The 16,323-nt window shown below is 38.2% G+C and overlaps 1 long non-coding RNA gene across 1 annotated transcript; it reads right to left on the bottom strand.

The window, feature by feature from the left end:
* Positions 1 to 1,457: 1,457 nt before the first annotated feature.
* Positions 1,458 to 3,965, bottom strand: LOC139084852 (uncharacterized). Its single transcript, XR_011542680.1, has 2 exons — positions 3,769 to 3,965; positions 1,458 to 2,015 (listed from the first exon to the last, which is right to left on the bottom strand). It is a non-coding gene; the product is annotated as an uncharacterized lncRNA (long non-coding RNA).
* Positions 3,966 to 16,323: the final 12,358 nt, after the last annotated feature.

Raw genomic sequence — 16,323 nt, 5'->3', positions numbered from 1 at the left:
TAAGGAGAATTGATTTAAGAAAGCTCAGAAAGAGGCTGCAGAGTGGCTCTCTCATGAGAGGGGAGAAAGCTCACCCAAAACCTCAACCTGTGACCTAAGAACTCAAAAGTTTACTACTGTAAATAGCATCCTCAAAAAGATAAAAGAGGACATTTCACTCTGAAATAAAAACAAGAGTCTAGGAAAAAGAGGAATAATCAAGGAATAAGAAAGAGCATTTCAAAATTTAAAATATGGTATAATGATACATAAAAATTTAATAGGATGCATAGAAGATGCAGTTGAAAAAAATCTCCAAGAAGGTAGATTAAAAAGGGAAAGATACAGAAATCAGGGAGATAGGAGGGATAATATGAGAAAATTGGAGGCTTCATGTAGGAATCCAAAACCTGCTAATAGGAGTCCCAAAAAACCCAAACTGGGAGACAGAAGGAAAGAAATTATCAAAGAGCACAGTATCTCTAGATTACATGGATCAACCAAATAAATGCCCAGCCCAACCAATGAAAAAGACTCACACCGGGGAATGTTAGTGTGACATCTCAGAATATGAGAGGGAAAGAAGATCCTAAATGCTTCCAGACAGAGGAAAACTACCCAGAAAGAAAAGGAAAATAGCATGGGATTTTACAAAGGTAACCATGGAAGCTGAGGGGAAATGACCTGGTTGACTGCGGTGTTCAGGTCTTTTTTTATCTTTACGGATCTTCTGTCTACTTGTTCCATCAATTACTGAGAAAGGAGTGTTGAAGTGGCCACCACAATTGTGAATTTGGCTATTTCTCTTTTCAGCTCTTTTTGTCTCGTGGAGTTGGAACTTCCACTGTTAGGTGCATACCCATTCAGGATTGTTACATATTCTTGGAGAATTTATCTCCTTATCATTATGTAATACCTCTCTCTATGCCTAATAAAATTGCTTGTTCTGAAATCTATCTTATCTGATCTTAATATAGCTACTCCAGCTTCCTTTTGGTTACTGTTTATATATTTTATCTTTCTCCATCTAAGCACATTTAGTATGTGATTATTGATATGACACAATTGGGTTAAACTCTACTGTCTTGCTACCTCGTCTCTTTCTACCTGATCCTTGTTTCCTTTTTTCTCTTTTTCTGCCTTCTCTTGGGTAATATGAAGACCTTTTATGATTCCATGTTATCTTCTCTACAGAATTATTATATATACACCTCCTTAAAAATTCTTTTAGTGGTTGCCCTAGGATTTGTAACATATATATTTCTAATAAATCAGAATCTACCTTGAAATAATAATGTAGCACTTAATGTTTAGTATAATGGCTTTACAACCATATATTCTCAATTTCTTCCTCCCTTCCTTTGTGCTGTTGTCGTCAAAACTTTAACTTTTACATATACTTCAAACATGTAATGCATCACTACTATTTTGTTTTAGGCAGTAAGCGATGTCTTGGCGTAATTAAAAATGAGAAAAAATTTTTTATCTTACTTTAATTTATTCCATTTCTAGTTTTTCTCATTTGTTTGTGTAGATCCAGCTTTCAGTCTGATATAGATGTATTTCTTTGGCCTGAAGAACTTCCTTTCATATTTCTTGTAGGGTAGATCTTCTGGCAATGAATTTCCTCAGTGTTTGATTCTCTGAAAAAGCATTTATTTCTTGGTTTGTTTGTTTGTTTTTGAAAGATATTCTTGCTGAGTATAGGATTCTAGGTTGAAAGCTTTTCTTTCAGCACTTTAAAGATGTCACGCCATTGTCTTCTTATTTCCTATGAGAAATCTTTTTTTCATTCCTCTGTATGCAATGTTTCTTTTTGGTCCCATTGCCTACAATGTTTTCTCTCTGTTTTTGTTTTCAATAATTTGAATATGATGTGCCTATGTGTGTGTTTGTTTGGTATTTATCCAGTTTGGTGTTCTCTGAGCTTTTCTTGGATTTGTGATTTAGTGTCTGTCATTACTTTTGGAAAATTCTCAGCCATTATTTCTTCATATATTTCTTCTGTCTCATCCTCTCTCTCTCCCTCTTTTCATCTGGAATTCCAATTATGCATATGTTAGAGTGTTTGATGTTGTCCCACAGCTCCTTGAATGTTCTGGTTCCCGCCTACCATACACATAGACACACACAGACACACACACTCTCTCTTTTTTCTATTCGTGTTTCAGTTTCAGGAATTTCTATTAATCTATCTTCAAGTGTACTGATTATTTCCTCAGTAGTGTTGAGTCTACTGGAGAGCTAGTTACTACTGTGCTTTTCCTTTCTAGCATTTCTATATGATTCTTTCTTATCATTTATTATAGTTTCCGTTTCTTTGCTGAAATTACTCATCCAATCTTGCATCCTATCAACCTTCTCCATAATCATATATTAATCAGAGTTATTTAAATATCCTGTCAGCTCCAACTTCTCTGTCATATCTGAGTCTGGTTCTGATTATTGCTTCATCTCCTAGGAGTGTGTTTTTCATACCTCTTTGTATGGCTTATAATTTTTTATTGGAAGCTGTACATCTTATGCAGGATGAAAAAGACTGAGGTCGATGTGGCAGTTGTCATGTCTTTCCTTCTGCTAGGCTTTGGTACGGGGGTTTGAATAATATAGATAGGCATAGGACTGGGTTTAAGATGAACTGAGGCTATGTTGACCTTCTGTGTACCACAAGCTGCAAATCCGGTAGGGACACTTTGGTTTAGGATGAGAGTTGGTTTATCAGAACAATGACTGTTCAAGTCTGAGCTTTAGGTCTTCCCTTTATGCTCGGCCTCTAAAAGGGTCTGTCTGAGCACTTTGTTTCTCTCCTCTCCCTATCCTAGTATTCTGCTGTTCCTTATTATTCAAAACTTGTTAGCTTAGCAGTTGGGGTCGTAGAGGGAGTGTATTCTGTGTGTCCTATGTTGGTCTGATTGAGCCTCAGATTTAGACATGCACTGTGTCCCTGGTATTGGGGCTGGAGGAATGGCTTTCCTGGTTCTCCCGTGCTTTTCCCAGCTGTAGTTGTGGGCCCTGCACAATCCTGCCTCGCCCACAGCAGAGTTTTCTTTTTTCCCTGTTGCTAGATGCAATGAATTTTCACCAATGCCTAGCGAAGCAGGGCTTTTTGCCCTCTTTCTTCTCACCTCCTACACGCACACACACATACACACACACACACACACAAACAGATTAAAGCTTTTATTCTGTTTGAGAGATTGAGGGGGAAAGGAGCCACCCCAAGTTTCTTGCCTCTCCCAAAAGGGCTGCTATAAAGGACCTTATTGGGTCAATTGAGAGAGTTGTGATATGCACTATAGATTAAAGATAAAGATATTGTGTCAATATTAAATATCTTGAACTTGGTAGCTATAGTAGAGTTGTGTAAAAAAATAATCTTATTCCTAGGAAATCTCCACTGAAGTATTAATAGGTAAGGGGCATGAGGCATGCAGCCTACTCTCAAATGATTCAGAATAGAGAATAAGAAAAAAGTGACAAAAATGTTAAAAATGGATAAATTAGAGTATAAAAGAGTTTTCTGCATCATATAATTGCAACTTTTCTGGAAATTTGAAATTATGTCAAAACAAAAGTTTTTTAGAATCAATTTGTTCGACCCAGAATGTCGAGAGCTGAAAGAAGCGTCACTCTCATCCTTAAGCAAGAAAAGAGGCAGACTAGCTTCAAATCCACAACCTTCTTTCGGAAGCCCATTGGAGAGCTGAGGTTGCACAATAAGCAAATGACCCAACATCTAAGGAGAGACAAGCACATGAAGGGAGTGAGGAGACTCAGCCACTCCCTTACCCAGGGTAGATGTAACAAGTAGACACCTGTCTGAAGAGTTCAGCTGGAATAGTTGATGAACTGGTGAAGCGCCAGGTGTGAGTTGGTGGGACAGTGTTGAAGCTTGTTGCCATTCAGGTGATTCTTTCCATCTAGGTCCCAGAAAAGAAACAAACAAACAATTGTTAAACCACACAGAATGGTCTAGAACTCTGAGGCTAGAACTGGCGGGTGCAGTCATTCCAGTGGAAGGACAATAAGAGGGTTCTGTCATCAGAACCTGGAGATAGGAGGGGTGTGGTGTGCCTGGGATGAGAGAGCTCCTGACAGGAATTGAGAATTTCTGTCAGGACACGTGGCCAGCTGAGGTCACCCCATAGGGAGGGAGCTTGGGAAAAAATACCTGAAATTCACTGTTTTTCTTCCTCCCTCTGATCTCCTGCTGGCCCCTCCCCATTGGCTGAACCCGGAAAGCCAGGGAGATGGTTGACACAGGCTGCCTCCTGGGGCACACAGCATGGGAGCAGGGTGGGGCAGGCTGGGGAGAGGAGCCAGTAGAAGCTATCCATTGTAACTACCAAGCTGGCAGGTGGAGAACAGCCAAAAAGCACAGGAATCAGGTGGTTTTGAGTCCTGAGTCTGCTTGTTATTAACCACCTGCCTTTGGGCAAACTCCTTCCTCTGTCTGATCCTGTTTGTACGTTTATAAATAACAAGAGCTCTGCCTTCCTTGCAGGATGGTTGTGGGTTCTAAATGAGATAATGTATGTATGTAAAGTGCCTGGCCCATAGTTGGCTCTCAATAACTGGGATCTTTTGAAAAAATTACAGTAATCATTTATTCTGAGTATAACTGTTAGGGTATGAAAATATCAATCTTTCTGTGTGAAGAGGCCAGAGAGATAGGTACCCTACAATGTGAGTGAATGGTGAGACTAGAATGGGAGAGATGCTCAGAGTGTTTACCAGGAGTATTAACATGCCCCTAGGTTTTGACCCAATAAATTTCACGTCTAGCTAGGAATTTATCCTGAGGAAATAAACATTTGAAAAGGAGACGGCAAGGTGGTTTATAACTTTGGTTCTGCAGGCAGAGAGATGTCGACTGAAATTCCACCTCTGTCACTAGTCATATGACTGAATAAGTTACCCGATTTCTTTCAGACTCCCTTTATCCTTCTATAAAATAAGCATGAAAATAGTCCTTGCTGGATAGTTCTTGTAAGAATGTATGTAAGCTTAACACAGAGACTAGCCTACATAAGACAGTACGTTTAGCATTTTCATTTACAGTAGTGGAAAACAGGACACCTTCTAAGTATCTAAAAATAGGAAAATGATGAATTTATGAAATGAAATACTATGCAGCCATTAAAAATGATGTTTTAGGAGACTATCTTCAAGACCTTCTTGTAGACAAAGATTTTTTTAAACAGGACACAAAAATCCAAAACCAGAAAAGAAAAGATGGATATATTGAACTTCATTAAAATTAAGAATGCTTATTCATCAGAAGACACCATTAAGAGAGAGCAAACTACAGAATGAGAGACAGACTACAGAGTCGTATCCAGTATATAATATATAAAGAACTCCTACAAGTAAATAAGAAAACGGCAGGCAACCCAATAGAAAACAGTCAAAAGATTTGAACAAGCACTTCACAAAAAGGATATCCAAATTGAAAAAGTGCTCACCAGGGAAATGCAAACTAAAACTACAATGAGAAACCACTATATACCCAGGAGAATGGCTGAAATTAAGAAGACTGACAATGGGATAATGTAGAGCAATAACAAAAATAAACTACTGGAACACTCAAAAACATGGATAAATCTCATAGAGCCAATATTTAGTGAAAGAAGTCAGCTAGGAAAGAGTACTATATGGCCCAAGAACAGGCAAAATTGGAGGAGGCAAAAGGGAGCCTTCTGAAGTGTTGGAAATATTTTATATGTGGATCTGAATGATGGTTACGTGGATGTATACATATGTTAAAGTTCATCAATCTGTATACTTAAGATTTGTGAACTCATTGAACATAAGAAATACAGCAATAAAGAAGTAAATAAAAAGAAAAAAATGATGTTTACAGGGAATTCTAATGGCATGGGGAAAAGATATGGTATGATACCAAGTTGGAATCAAAATACTATGTAGAGAATAATCACGACATTATCTTAAATATTTAAATAAATGACTGGAAGAAAATACACTAAACGGTTGACAAAGGGTCTCTCTGAGGGTGGGATTAAATGCTTTCTTTATTCTTTTCTGTGTCTTCAAGATTTTCTTTAAAGAACATGTATTACCTTTATAATTAGGAAAAAATTATCTTAAAAAGTTAAAATGCCTCTTAACAATTTGCAAGCCGGAAATTAAAAGGAAAGAAATGAAATAGCCTGGCAAAGCAGCATTTATCCTAAATGCTTTACTATTGCTATGATTGCCTAACTTTGAGGCTTTAAACATGATTTTTAAATAGGTCACATATTCAGTAACTTCGAATTGGTTAATTTTCTCTCATTCTTTTACATCACAGGCAAAAACCAAAGGAACTAAATGGATCTATATCTAAATAGTTAAATGTATTCGAAACTGCAAGACTTTTATTTTGCATTTTTTGTTGCAGATCTGTTCTTGTTTCATTCTGGTTATCAATGTGTAAAGCTAAATTAGAAGGCTTATTGGCTTTTAAACATTTCACCGAAACTCCCGTCTGTCAATGATTACTTGTGTCTCCCCCTCACTTTTGGGGGTGCGTTCTGAGTAGTACTCATTAGTTTGACATTAAGTGGGCGATTGTGGTTGGAGGAGCACGAAGTCTGAGGAATGCAGGAGCTGGTCGGGCCCCATTAGACCCTGCCTGGGGCAATGCATTCAGTCTTGTCTGATTGTCCTGCTTAGTAAAACCATGTTCCTAGTAAATCAGAGCATATGACAGAGGCTGTCAGACTTGTGGTGGCCATAAAACCCAACCCTGTCCTGGCCTTTCCTGCATTGTTTTCCTGCTAACTAACCCCCCACAGCCACAATCTCAGGCCCACAAGCTAGAGGGAAAGAACCCAATCATTAAAACTACAGCAAGGAGATGTCAAGGGGAGGGAAGGATTCAGGCAGCAGTTTTGCTGCCCAGTTGCAGTCTTCAAACAGTCGTTGATTCATTCGACAAACAGTTATTGAGTCCCTCTATTTTCCAGGCAGTGTACCAGGTTCTGGGGCTTGGTCAGGGTTACGGGCTGAATTGTGTCCCCCAAAATTCATATACTGAAGTCCTAACTCCCAGTACTTCATAATGTGACTGTATTTAGAGTTAAGATTACTTCGCAGAGGTAATCAAATTAAAAGAGGTCATTAGACTGGGCTCTAATCCAGTATGACTGGTGTCCTTATAAGAAAAGGAAGATGATTTAAATACAGACACTGACAGAATGAAGATGATGCCAAGACCCTGGGAGAAGGCAACCGTCTGTGAACTGAGGACAGCCCTAGAACAAAGCCTTCTCTCAGCCCTTAGAAGGAACCAGTCCTGCCGGCACCTCGATCTTGGACTTTTAGCCTCTAGAACTATGAGAAAATAAATGTGTTTAAGATTCCAGTCTGTGGCAATTTGTTATGGCAGCCCTAGGGAAACTAATACAGAAGGAGAAAGATACAAGGTCCCTATCCCCTTGGACCTCGCTTAAAAAAAATAAGCCAGAAAACAAAAAGCTTTTTATTATGGATATTCTCATCATATGTAAAAGTAGAGAGAATGGTATACTGAACCCCTAGGTTCACACGACCAGCTGCAGCCTTTATCCACACATGGCCAATCTTTCCTCCTCCATGCTTCCTCATCACCCCTGGATCTCCACCAGAGAATTTTAGATCTCCATTTCTAGAGCAGATTCCAGTTATCACATCATTTCATCTGTAGATATTTCCAAATATATATATATGAGATACGAATTCTATTTTTAAAACAGAACAACAATAATTCACTAACGTCATCTAATATCCAGTCAGTGTTCAAATAAATAGATTTTTTTCAGTTGATATGTTGGAATCAGGATCCTAACAAATTTTACCTATGCCAATTGGTTACTAAGTGTTTTTTTTTTAAAGATTGGCACTCGAGCTAACAACTGTTGCCAATCTTATTTTTTTTCTTCTTTTTCTCCCCAAATCACCCCAGTGCATAGTTGTATATTCTAGTTGTGGGTCCTCCTAGTTGTGGCATGTGGGATGCCACCTTAGCATGGCCTGACGAGCCGTGCCACGTCCACGCTCAGGTTCTGAACCAGTGAAACCCTGGGCCGCCGAAGCGAGCGCACGAACTTAACCACTTGGCCAAGGGGCTGGCACCTACTAAGTCTTTTAAGTCTTTTTGATTTCTGAATTTCCCCTCCCTCTCTTTTTTTTCTTGCTAGTTACTTGTTGTGGAAACCAAACCATTTATCCTGTGGAATTTTCCAGATTCTGAATTTGGCTGCATGTGTCCCTATGGCATCATCTAACATGTTCTTCCATTCCTTATTTCTTATTAAACTGGTAGTCGGGTCTAGGGTCTTGATTAGATTCAAGTTGCTTATTTGATGAGAATACTTCAAAGGTAGTACTCTGAGTTTCCTATTATATTGCATCATGATGCATCTAATGTCTAGTTAGCTGGTTTCTTGGTGATGTAAGACAGATCAGTGGGTTTGGATAATATTATCCTGATCCATTATTATAAAGTTTTTATGAGACTGTAGAGGAAAATATGTTTCTGCATAGTTGGGCTTTCTGAACAAATTTTACTGAAATTTGTTTCCTGACCTGAAAGCCAGCTGAGAAGGCAATTTATGACTGATCAGATAGTGAGAGCATTCCAGAGAGATTTACTTAACTCAGGCAGTAAGAAGCCCAGGGCCTTGGAGATCTCTGAGTTGTAAAACTGCAAACACTTGAGTTATCTTTTCCCCCAGATATTTATTTTCATACCAAATGGTTAGGGTAAGGCTCTCTTCCATCTGATGCCCAAGGACACTTTCAGAAGTGATGGGGGGAAGTGGTGTCTTTGCCCTTCATAAACAGGGGAATTCATATTTCTCTGTATCTCACCTACAGAGTGATGCCACCAATGGTGTAGGGCACTTTTTTTCCATCTGGCTGTCACATGGCACTCTGTGGTGGGTGCTGAGCATGGGAGAACAATGCTACAATGTTACTCTGGCTGTTGATCTTGCTGTGAGTATAAAAAGAAATCCGTCTCTGAAGCAAAAATCTCATGTGTACCTCCGGGACAAAATCAATAAGATGAATGTTAAAAACCTAACAGTTCTCCATTGGCCTTTTACTAGCAGTTTTTAGCAGCTATAGGTGATCATTAGCTAGATCTATTATTTCATTAAGGGTTGCAAAATGGTGGCATTCTAATTGTATCATTTATTTTACATTTAATAGCTTGATTTTGTTTTTTCAGGTGAGGAATATTGGCCCTGAGCTAATATCTGTTGCCAAACTTCCTCTTTTTGCTTGAGGGAGATTGGCCCTGAGCTACCATCTGTGTCAGTCTTCCTCTATTTTGTATGTGGGTCACTGCCACAGCATGGCTGATGAGTGGTGTAGGTCTGTGCCTGGGATCCCAACCTGAAAACCCAGTCTGCCAAAGCGGAATGTGCTGAACTGAACCACTATGCCACCAGGTTGGCCCCAAAAACTCAAATTTTTTATGAAGGAGCAATTTCTCTCATTAATTATGTGGTTACCTTGAAATATATTCTATATAGGGAATGCAGGAAAAATGATTTCTTCCATTTATTTACCAATTTTTAGAATGAATTAATGCTCTAGCATCCTCCAAAGGTGATCAATGGGGTTTTCAAAAAGTGTTATTATAAGCACATGAATTTTAGTATTTTTATATAGTTTAACCTACAGTAGGCATTATTCTTTTTGAAGCACAAATAATCCATCTTTGACCAGTGAAATCCCTTAAGTTGGCTCCTCAGTCCTTTGACATGACCCTGGCAGCCCTGATTTTATGTTATGAAAGACGTTTCCAGTTCATCTTGTACATGTCACATTCCAGACTGAAATCAGCCATTTATCCATGGAGACCCAGTTCCTTTTAGTGAGAAACGGTCTTTAGAGACTCCAGTGTGAGTGTTAGAGGTGTTCACTGCTACTGAGTTGCTTACCACTTTTCTACCTTTTGGTAGACAGAATTGGGAATTTCTTTTAAAGTAAAATTGTCGTGATTTCATATTGGTATTTCCAAATTAAGATTACAGAAGTTTTACTCATCTTCTTCGATTTTATATTTGTCTTTGTTTGTGTATGTGTTTAATATCTTAATTCTTAACAATATTAACATATTTACTTATTTTCTTTGTCTCACTATATACATATGATAATTTACAAACAACGCTAACAATATTATTACTAAAAGTATGATTATTGAATACGGTGTAATTTTGTGTGTGTGCGCAATTCCCTGATGTTAGAATCTATCTCACTAGAGAGATACAAACTACTCTGTTTTCAAGATTCATTACTACCTGGTAGATTAGAAGGTCAAACCATCAATCAGATGTATAGTTAGGTTTATGTGTTTCATATTTTAGAATTTTTATTGATTTTTAAAATTTTGTTTTATAGTTGCACAAAACATTTGTGTGTTTCCAAAGTCAAAGCTGTAAAACAGGATACATTCAGTCAAATCTAGTTTCCATCCTTGTCTCTCTATTTCCTCTCTCTCAAAAGTAATGATTTTCAATAGATTTTAATGTATCATTTATGTATATATACTGAAAAATGGGCTCCAGAGCTATCCAGATCCTAAGGTCCTAATCCTTGGAACCTATGAATGCTACGTTATATGGCAAAAAGAACATTGCAGACGTGATGAAGTTAAGGATTTCGAGATGGAGAGATTATCCTGAATTATCATCTGAGTGGGCCCTAAATGTAATCATAAATATCCTCATTACAGGGAGATTTGATATACACAGAAGAAAAGGTAATGTGATGATGAAAGCAGAGATTGGAGTGATGCCCTTTGAAGATGGTGGAGGGTAAGAGGCCAAGGAACATAGGCAGGTACTGGAAGCTGAAAAAGTCAGGGAAATGGATTTTCCCCTCAGAGCCTCCAGAAGGAACCAGCCCTGCCAGCACCTTGATTTTTAGCTCCACAAGACTCCTTTCAGAATTCTGGCCTCTGGAACTGTAAGAGAATAAATTTACATTATTTTAAGCCACTAAATTTCTGGCAATTTATTACAGCAGTAATGGGAAACAAAATACATGTGCATAGCAAAAACGTATATATATGCATACATACATATATATGCATATAACTTTCAAAGTAAAGAACAAATTAAAACCTTTTGAAATGATTACTTACGGGCAAGGAAGGAAACAGGATGGAGAGAGACAGCGGTGGAAATTAAACTCAAATGCTGGTGTCTTGTGTTACGGTTTTGGTTTTGGAACCATGTACACACACACACTGTTCCGCACCTTGATTTTGTTCACTTAATGATATATATTGGTGATCATTCTAGAGCAGTTTATACAGATCTTCCTCACTCCTTTTTATAGCTACATGGTGCTCCATTGCATGGGTGTGCAATATTTTATTCATTCCAGTCCCCTCTTGATAGAAAATCGGGCTGTTTCCAGGCTTTTGCTATTTATTACAAATAGTGCTATAATTAATAGCTTCACGCATATGATATTTCATATTTTCGTCAGTATATCTGTGAGAAAGATTCTTAGAAGAGGGATTGCTATGTCAAATGGTAATTGCATATGTGGTTTTCCTAGATATTCCAAATTCCCGATCCCTTCCATGGGGGTTGTTCCTTTTTTTGGCGTTCCCACCAGCAATGTATGAACGTGTTGGTTCTTCCACAGCGTCATCAACAGGGTATCTTGTCCATTTTTAGTTTTTTGTCAATATGACAGGGAGTAAAGGTATCATGATTTTATTGGTAATTCCATTACTGTGAGTAAAATTGAACATCTTTTCAAGTGTTTAAGGACCATTTGCATTTCTCTTTTGGTAAATTGCCTTCATATCTCAGCCCACTTTTTCTATAGGATTATTGGTTGGTTTTTTTTCCCTTAACATTTCAACTTACTTTTGTAAGAGAAAGTAAAACAAGCAAATATAATAGAGAAATAAGATGAATTTGGTTCATGACAAATTCTAAGAAGGGCATGAATGGGCCGAGAGGTGACAGAGTGAGGGAGGGCAGGGCTCCTTTGGCGGGAACGGTCAGGGAAAGTCTGTTGGAGGAGGTGGCTTTTTAAGATGAGATTTCAAGAGAAGCAGGCATGTAAAGACTGGATGAGTCTGGAGGCAGACTTGTGAATGATCCAGGCAGGAAGAACATCATATGCCAAAGTCCTGAAGTGAGAAAGAATTTTAAATGTTCAAGGGATAAACAGAAAACCAGGTTGGTTACCTTCAAGATAGCATCACTCTTGGGGATAATAAATGGCAGGAGGATAAGGGGGAATTCTGATGTTCTGCTTTGTTTTTTTGGGGGGGTGTTATACGTCTGTCTTTACTTTGTGGGAATTTATCAAGGTATATATACTTATGATATGTGCTTGTTCTGTATGTGTGTTTTAATTCAGAAAATATTTGCCAAAGAAGAAGGTGGGAGATAAAGGAGAGGGACCCAGCATAGCTCAAGCCCATGAGATGAAGAGGACGGAGGGAGAATGGAGATGGAAGCAGAGGGAAGGGGTCAGGCGATACAGGGCTTTGGAAATCAGTGAGAAGAATTTAGTTTTCATTTCAAGGGGGATGAAAGTTTATTCACAGATTTCAAACAATAGAATGGCATGTTGTTAGTAACATAGAACTGAAAAATCAGGGCACCAAGTCTACTTAAACCTTCAGTTTTGTAAAGGTAGTTTTTGATCTCTGATTGTGATCAGTGCCCCCACAAACTCCCCCCAGGGCCATGACACCCGAATGAAATAATGGGAAGGGATCCTTGAATGTTTTACGAAAATGGATTCCTCCACTATTCAGCATCTGCAGCTTTACCCATGCTGTGAAATTCCCTGACTGTAGGATGAGGAGTGTTAAGCCCTGGTCGTGAGGCCCTCCATATGGAAGGAGATGAGAAATGGTATTAAAACGGCTTCTCCATAATGAGAAAATGCTTGCATTTTTAAATGGGAACAAATGGGAAAATATCTTTTCAAAAAAGCATTCATCTGTCTTCATTTCTTAAATTTGTATTTAGGAAAATGGGTGTGTGTGTGTATATATAGTTCTATGAGTTTTAACACATGTAACCACCAAAACAATCAGGATACAGATAGTTCCATCGCCCCTGAAAACTTGCTCTGCTGCTCCTTTGTAGTCAAATCTTTCGCCTCCCCCAACTTCTTTTTTTCCTTCTTCTTCTCCCCAAAGCCCCCAGTACATAGTGGTATATTCTAGTTGTAGGTCCTTCTAGTTCTGCTATGTGGGATGCTGCCTCAGCATGGCTTGATGAGCAATGCTAGGTCTGCACCTGGGATCCAAACAGGTAAAACCTTGGGCTGCCAAAGTGGAGGGCATGAACTTAACCACTCGGCTAAGGGGCTGGCCCCTACTCCTAACTTCTTACAACCACTTATCTCTTCTCCTCCTGTGGTAGGAAGAGAAGAAATGGTCTGAAATGGTCCCCATGACCTTCGCCCCTCGGGGTTATACCTTATATTCTCTCCCTGATCTTGGATGTGGGCATGACTTGTGACTTACTTCTAGCCAATAGAACATGGCCAAGGCTAGAGGTTGTCACTTCTCGGTTAAATTATGTTATATGGCAAAGGTCACTATTGTGATTACACTGTATTATGTAAGAGTCTGTCTTAGTGGACTGGAGCAAGAGATACTCTCTTGCTGGCCTTGAGAAAGTACACAGTGATTGCCTAAGAGGAGGCCATGTGACAGGAAACTGTGGGTAGCTTCTAGGGCCTGAGGATGGCCTCCAGCCAGCAACCAGTAAGAAGCCAGTGCCCTTAGTCATAGAGCTGCAGATGAATTCTGCCAACAACCTGAATGAGCTCAGAAGTGGATTCCTCTCTAGTCGAGCCTCCAGATGAGAATTCAGCCTGGCTGACACGTTGATAACAGCCTGTGAGACCCTGAGTAAAGGCCCCAGTCAAGCTGCCTCTGACTCCTGACCCACAGAAACTGGGAGATCAGCAATGTCTGTTGTTTTAAGCCACAAAGTTTGTGGGAGTTTGTTATGAAGCAACAAAAAACCATACACCTCCTAAGAGTGCTGCCTTTTCTAGATGCCGTATAAATGGAATCAGACAGCATGCAAACTTTTGAGACTGGATTTTTTCACTCAGCATAATACTTTTGTGATTCATCCACAGTGGTGCGTGTCTCAATAGTTCATTCCTTTTCACTGCTGAACAGAATTCTATTACATAGAGACACTACAGGTCTTTTATCCATTTACCCATTGAATGGCATTTGAGTTGCTTCCAGTTTTCGGCAATTATGAACAGAATTTCTATACACATTTGTGTACAGGTGTTTCTGTGAACATAAATTTTTATTTATTTGGGGTAAATACCTAGGAATATGATTGCTGGGTCATAAGGTACGTATATGTTTAACTTTATAAGAAACTGTCAAACTTTTCCAAAGTGGCCATACCATTTTGCCTTGCTGCTAGCAAAGAATGAGAGTTGCAGTTAATCCTTATTGTCGCTATCACTTGGTATTATCTCTCTTTTCTTTTTCTTTTTAAGCCGTCCAAGTAGGTATCTCATGAGGTTTTAATTTGCGTTTCCTTAATGACCAATGATGTTGAGCATTTTTTCATGTACTTATTTGTCATCCTTACTTCCTCTTTGGTAAAATGTCTGTTCAAGTCTTTTTTTCTTTAAAGATTTTATTTTATCCCTTTTCTCCCCAAAGAGAGTACATAGTTGCATATTTTTAGTTGTGTGTCCTTCTAGCTGTGTCATGTGGGATGCCACCTCATCATGGCTTGATGAGCAGTGCCATGTCTTTGCCCAGGATCTAAACCAGCGAAACCCTGGGCCGGCGAAGCGGAGCACGCAGACTTAATCACTGGGCCACGGGGCCAGCCCCTGTTCAAGTCATTTGTCTATTTTTTACTGAGTTGTTTTTTCTAACTCTTGAGTTTTGAGAATTCTTTAAATATTCTGAATGTGAGTCTTTTGTCAGATACATGATTTGAAAATATTTTCTTCCAGTCTGTAATTTGCTTTTTCATTCACTTAAGAGAGAGTTGTTGAGATTTAATTCACATACCATACAGTTCACTCATTTAAAGTGTACGGTTCAATGGATTTTACTATATTCACAGAGTTGTGCCACCATCAACGCAGTCAATTTTAGGACATTTTCATCACCCTCAAAGAAACTCCATATCAATTAGCAGTGACTCCTTTTTTCTACTCTTCCTCCCTAACCTTAAAATGTTTTTAATTTTGATGAAGTAACATCTATCATTGTTTTCTTTTACGCATCGTGTTTCTGGTGTTATACCTAATAATTCTTTGCCTAACTCAAAATAATGAAAATATTTTCCTATGTTTTCTTCTAAATGTTTTGTAGTTTTAAGTTTAGATCTATGATATATTTTGAGTTAATTTTGCAAAAGATATAAAGTTTAGGTGAAGGTTCTTTTTCTTCTCATATGGTTGACAAATTGAACAATTCAATTCAATTAAACACTGTTTGATAAATCCTCTTTTATTAATTGAATTACTTTTGTACCTTTGGAAAAAGTCAGTTGGCCATATTTGTATGGAACTGTTCTTGAATTTTCCATTCCATTCCACTAATTTATGTTTTTCCATCTGCCAATACCATATGGCTTGATTACTGTAACTTTACAGTAAGTGTTAAAATTGGGTAATGTGGGTCTGGCACTTTTTAAAATTGCTTTGGTTATTCTAATTCCTTTGTATTTCCATAAAAATTTTAGAATTTATTTGTTAATATCTAAAAAAAAGGCTTCTCAGATTTTGAATGGCTTTGCATTCAATCACTTTGAAAATCTTATTGACACCTTAACAATGTTGAGTCTTCCAGTGCATGAAGTATGTCTCTCCATTTCTTTATTTTCTTTAATTTTTTCATCAGTGTTTTATAGTCCTCAGCATACAGATACTGCACGTTTTGTTGGATTTATACGAAAATATTTCATTTTTTGAGCTCTTGTTAATGGTATTGCTTTATTAAATTTCAATTTCTAATTGTTCATTACAAGTATAGAAAAACATGATTGGTTCTTAATTTCAGTTTGTAACCTGAAATCTTGCTAAACTCACGTATTAGTTATAGAAGCTTTTCTGTAGATTCTTTGGAACTTTCTCCATAGATAATCACGTCATCTGTGAATAGGGGTAGTTTTATTTCTTCCTTTGAAACATGCTTGTCTTATCATGAGAGAAGCTGTGAGAGTGTCTGTTTTTGTCTTCTTTCAGAGCTTAGCAGGAAAGCATTCAGTCTTTCACCATTAAGTGTGGTAAAGGCTATGGCCTTTTTGATTTATGTTTTGTGTAGATGCCCTTTGTCAGGTTAAATAATTTGCCTTCTATTCCTATTTATTC

This window comes from Equus przewalskii, chromosome 7 (assembly GCF_037783145.1).
Source record: "Equus przewalskii isolate Varuska chromosome 7, EquPr2, whole genome shotgun sequence".
NCBI lineage: Eukaryota > Metazoa > Chordata > Mammalia > Perissodactyla > Equidae > Equus > Equus przewalskii.
Note: the sequence above shows the minus strand (reverse complement) of the source record. Positions and strands in the feature narration are given on the sequence as shown.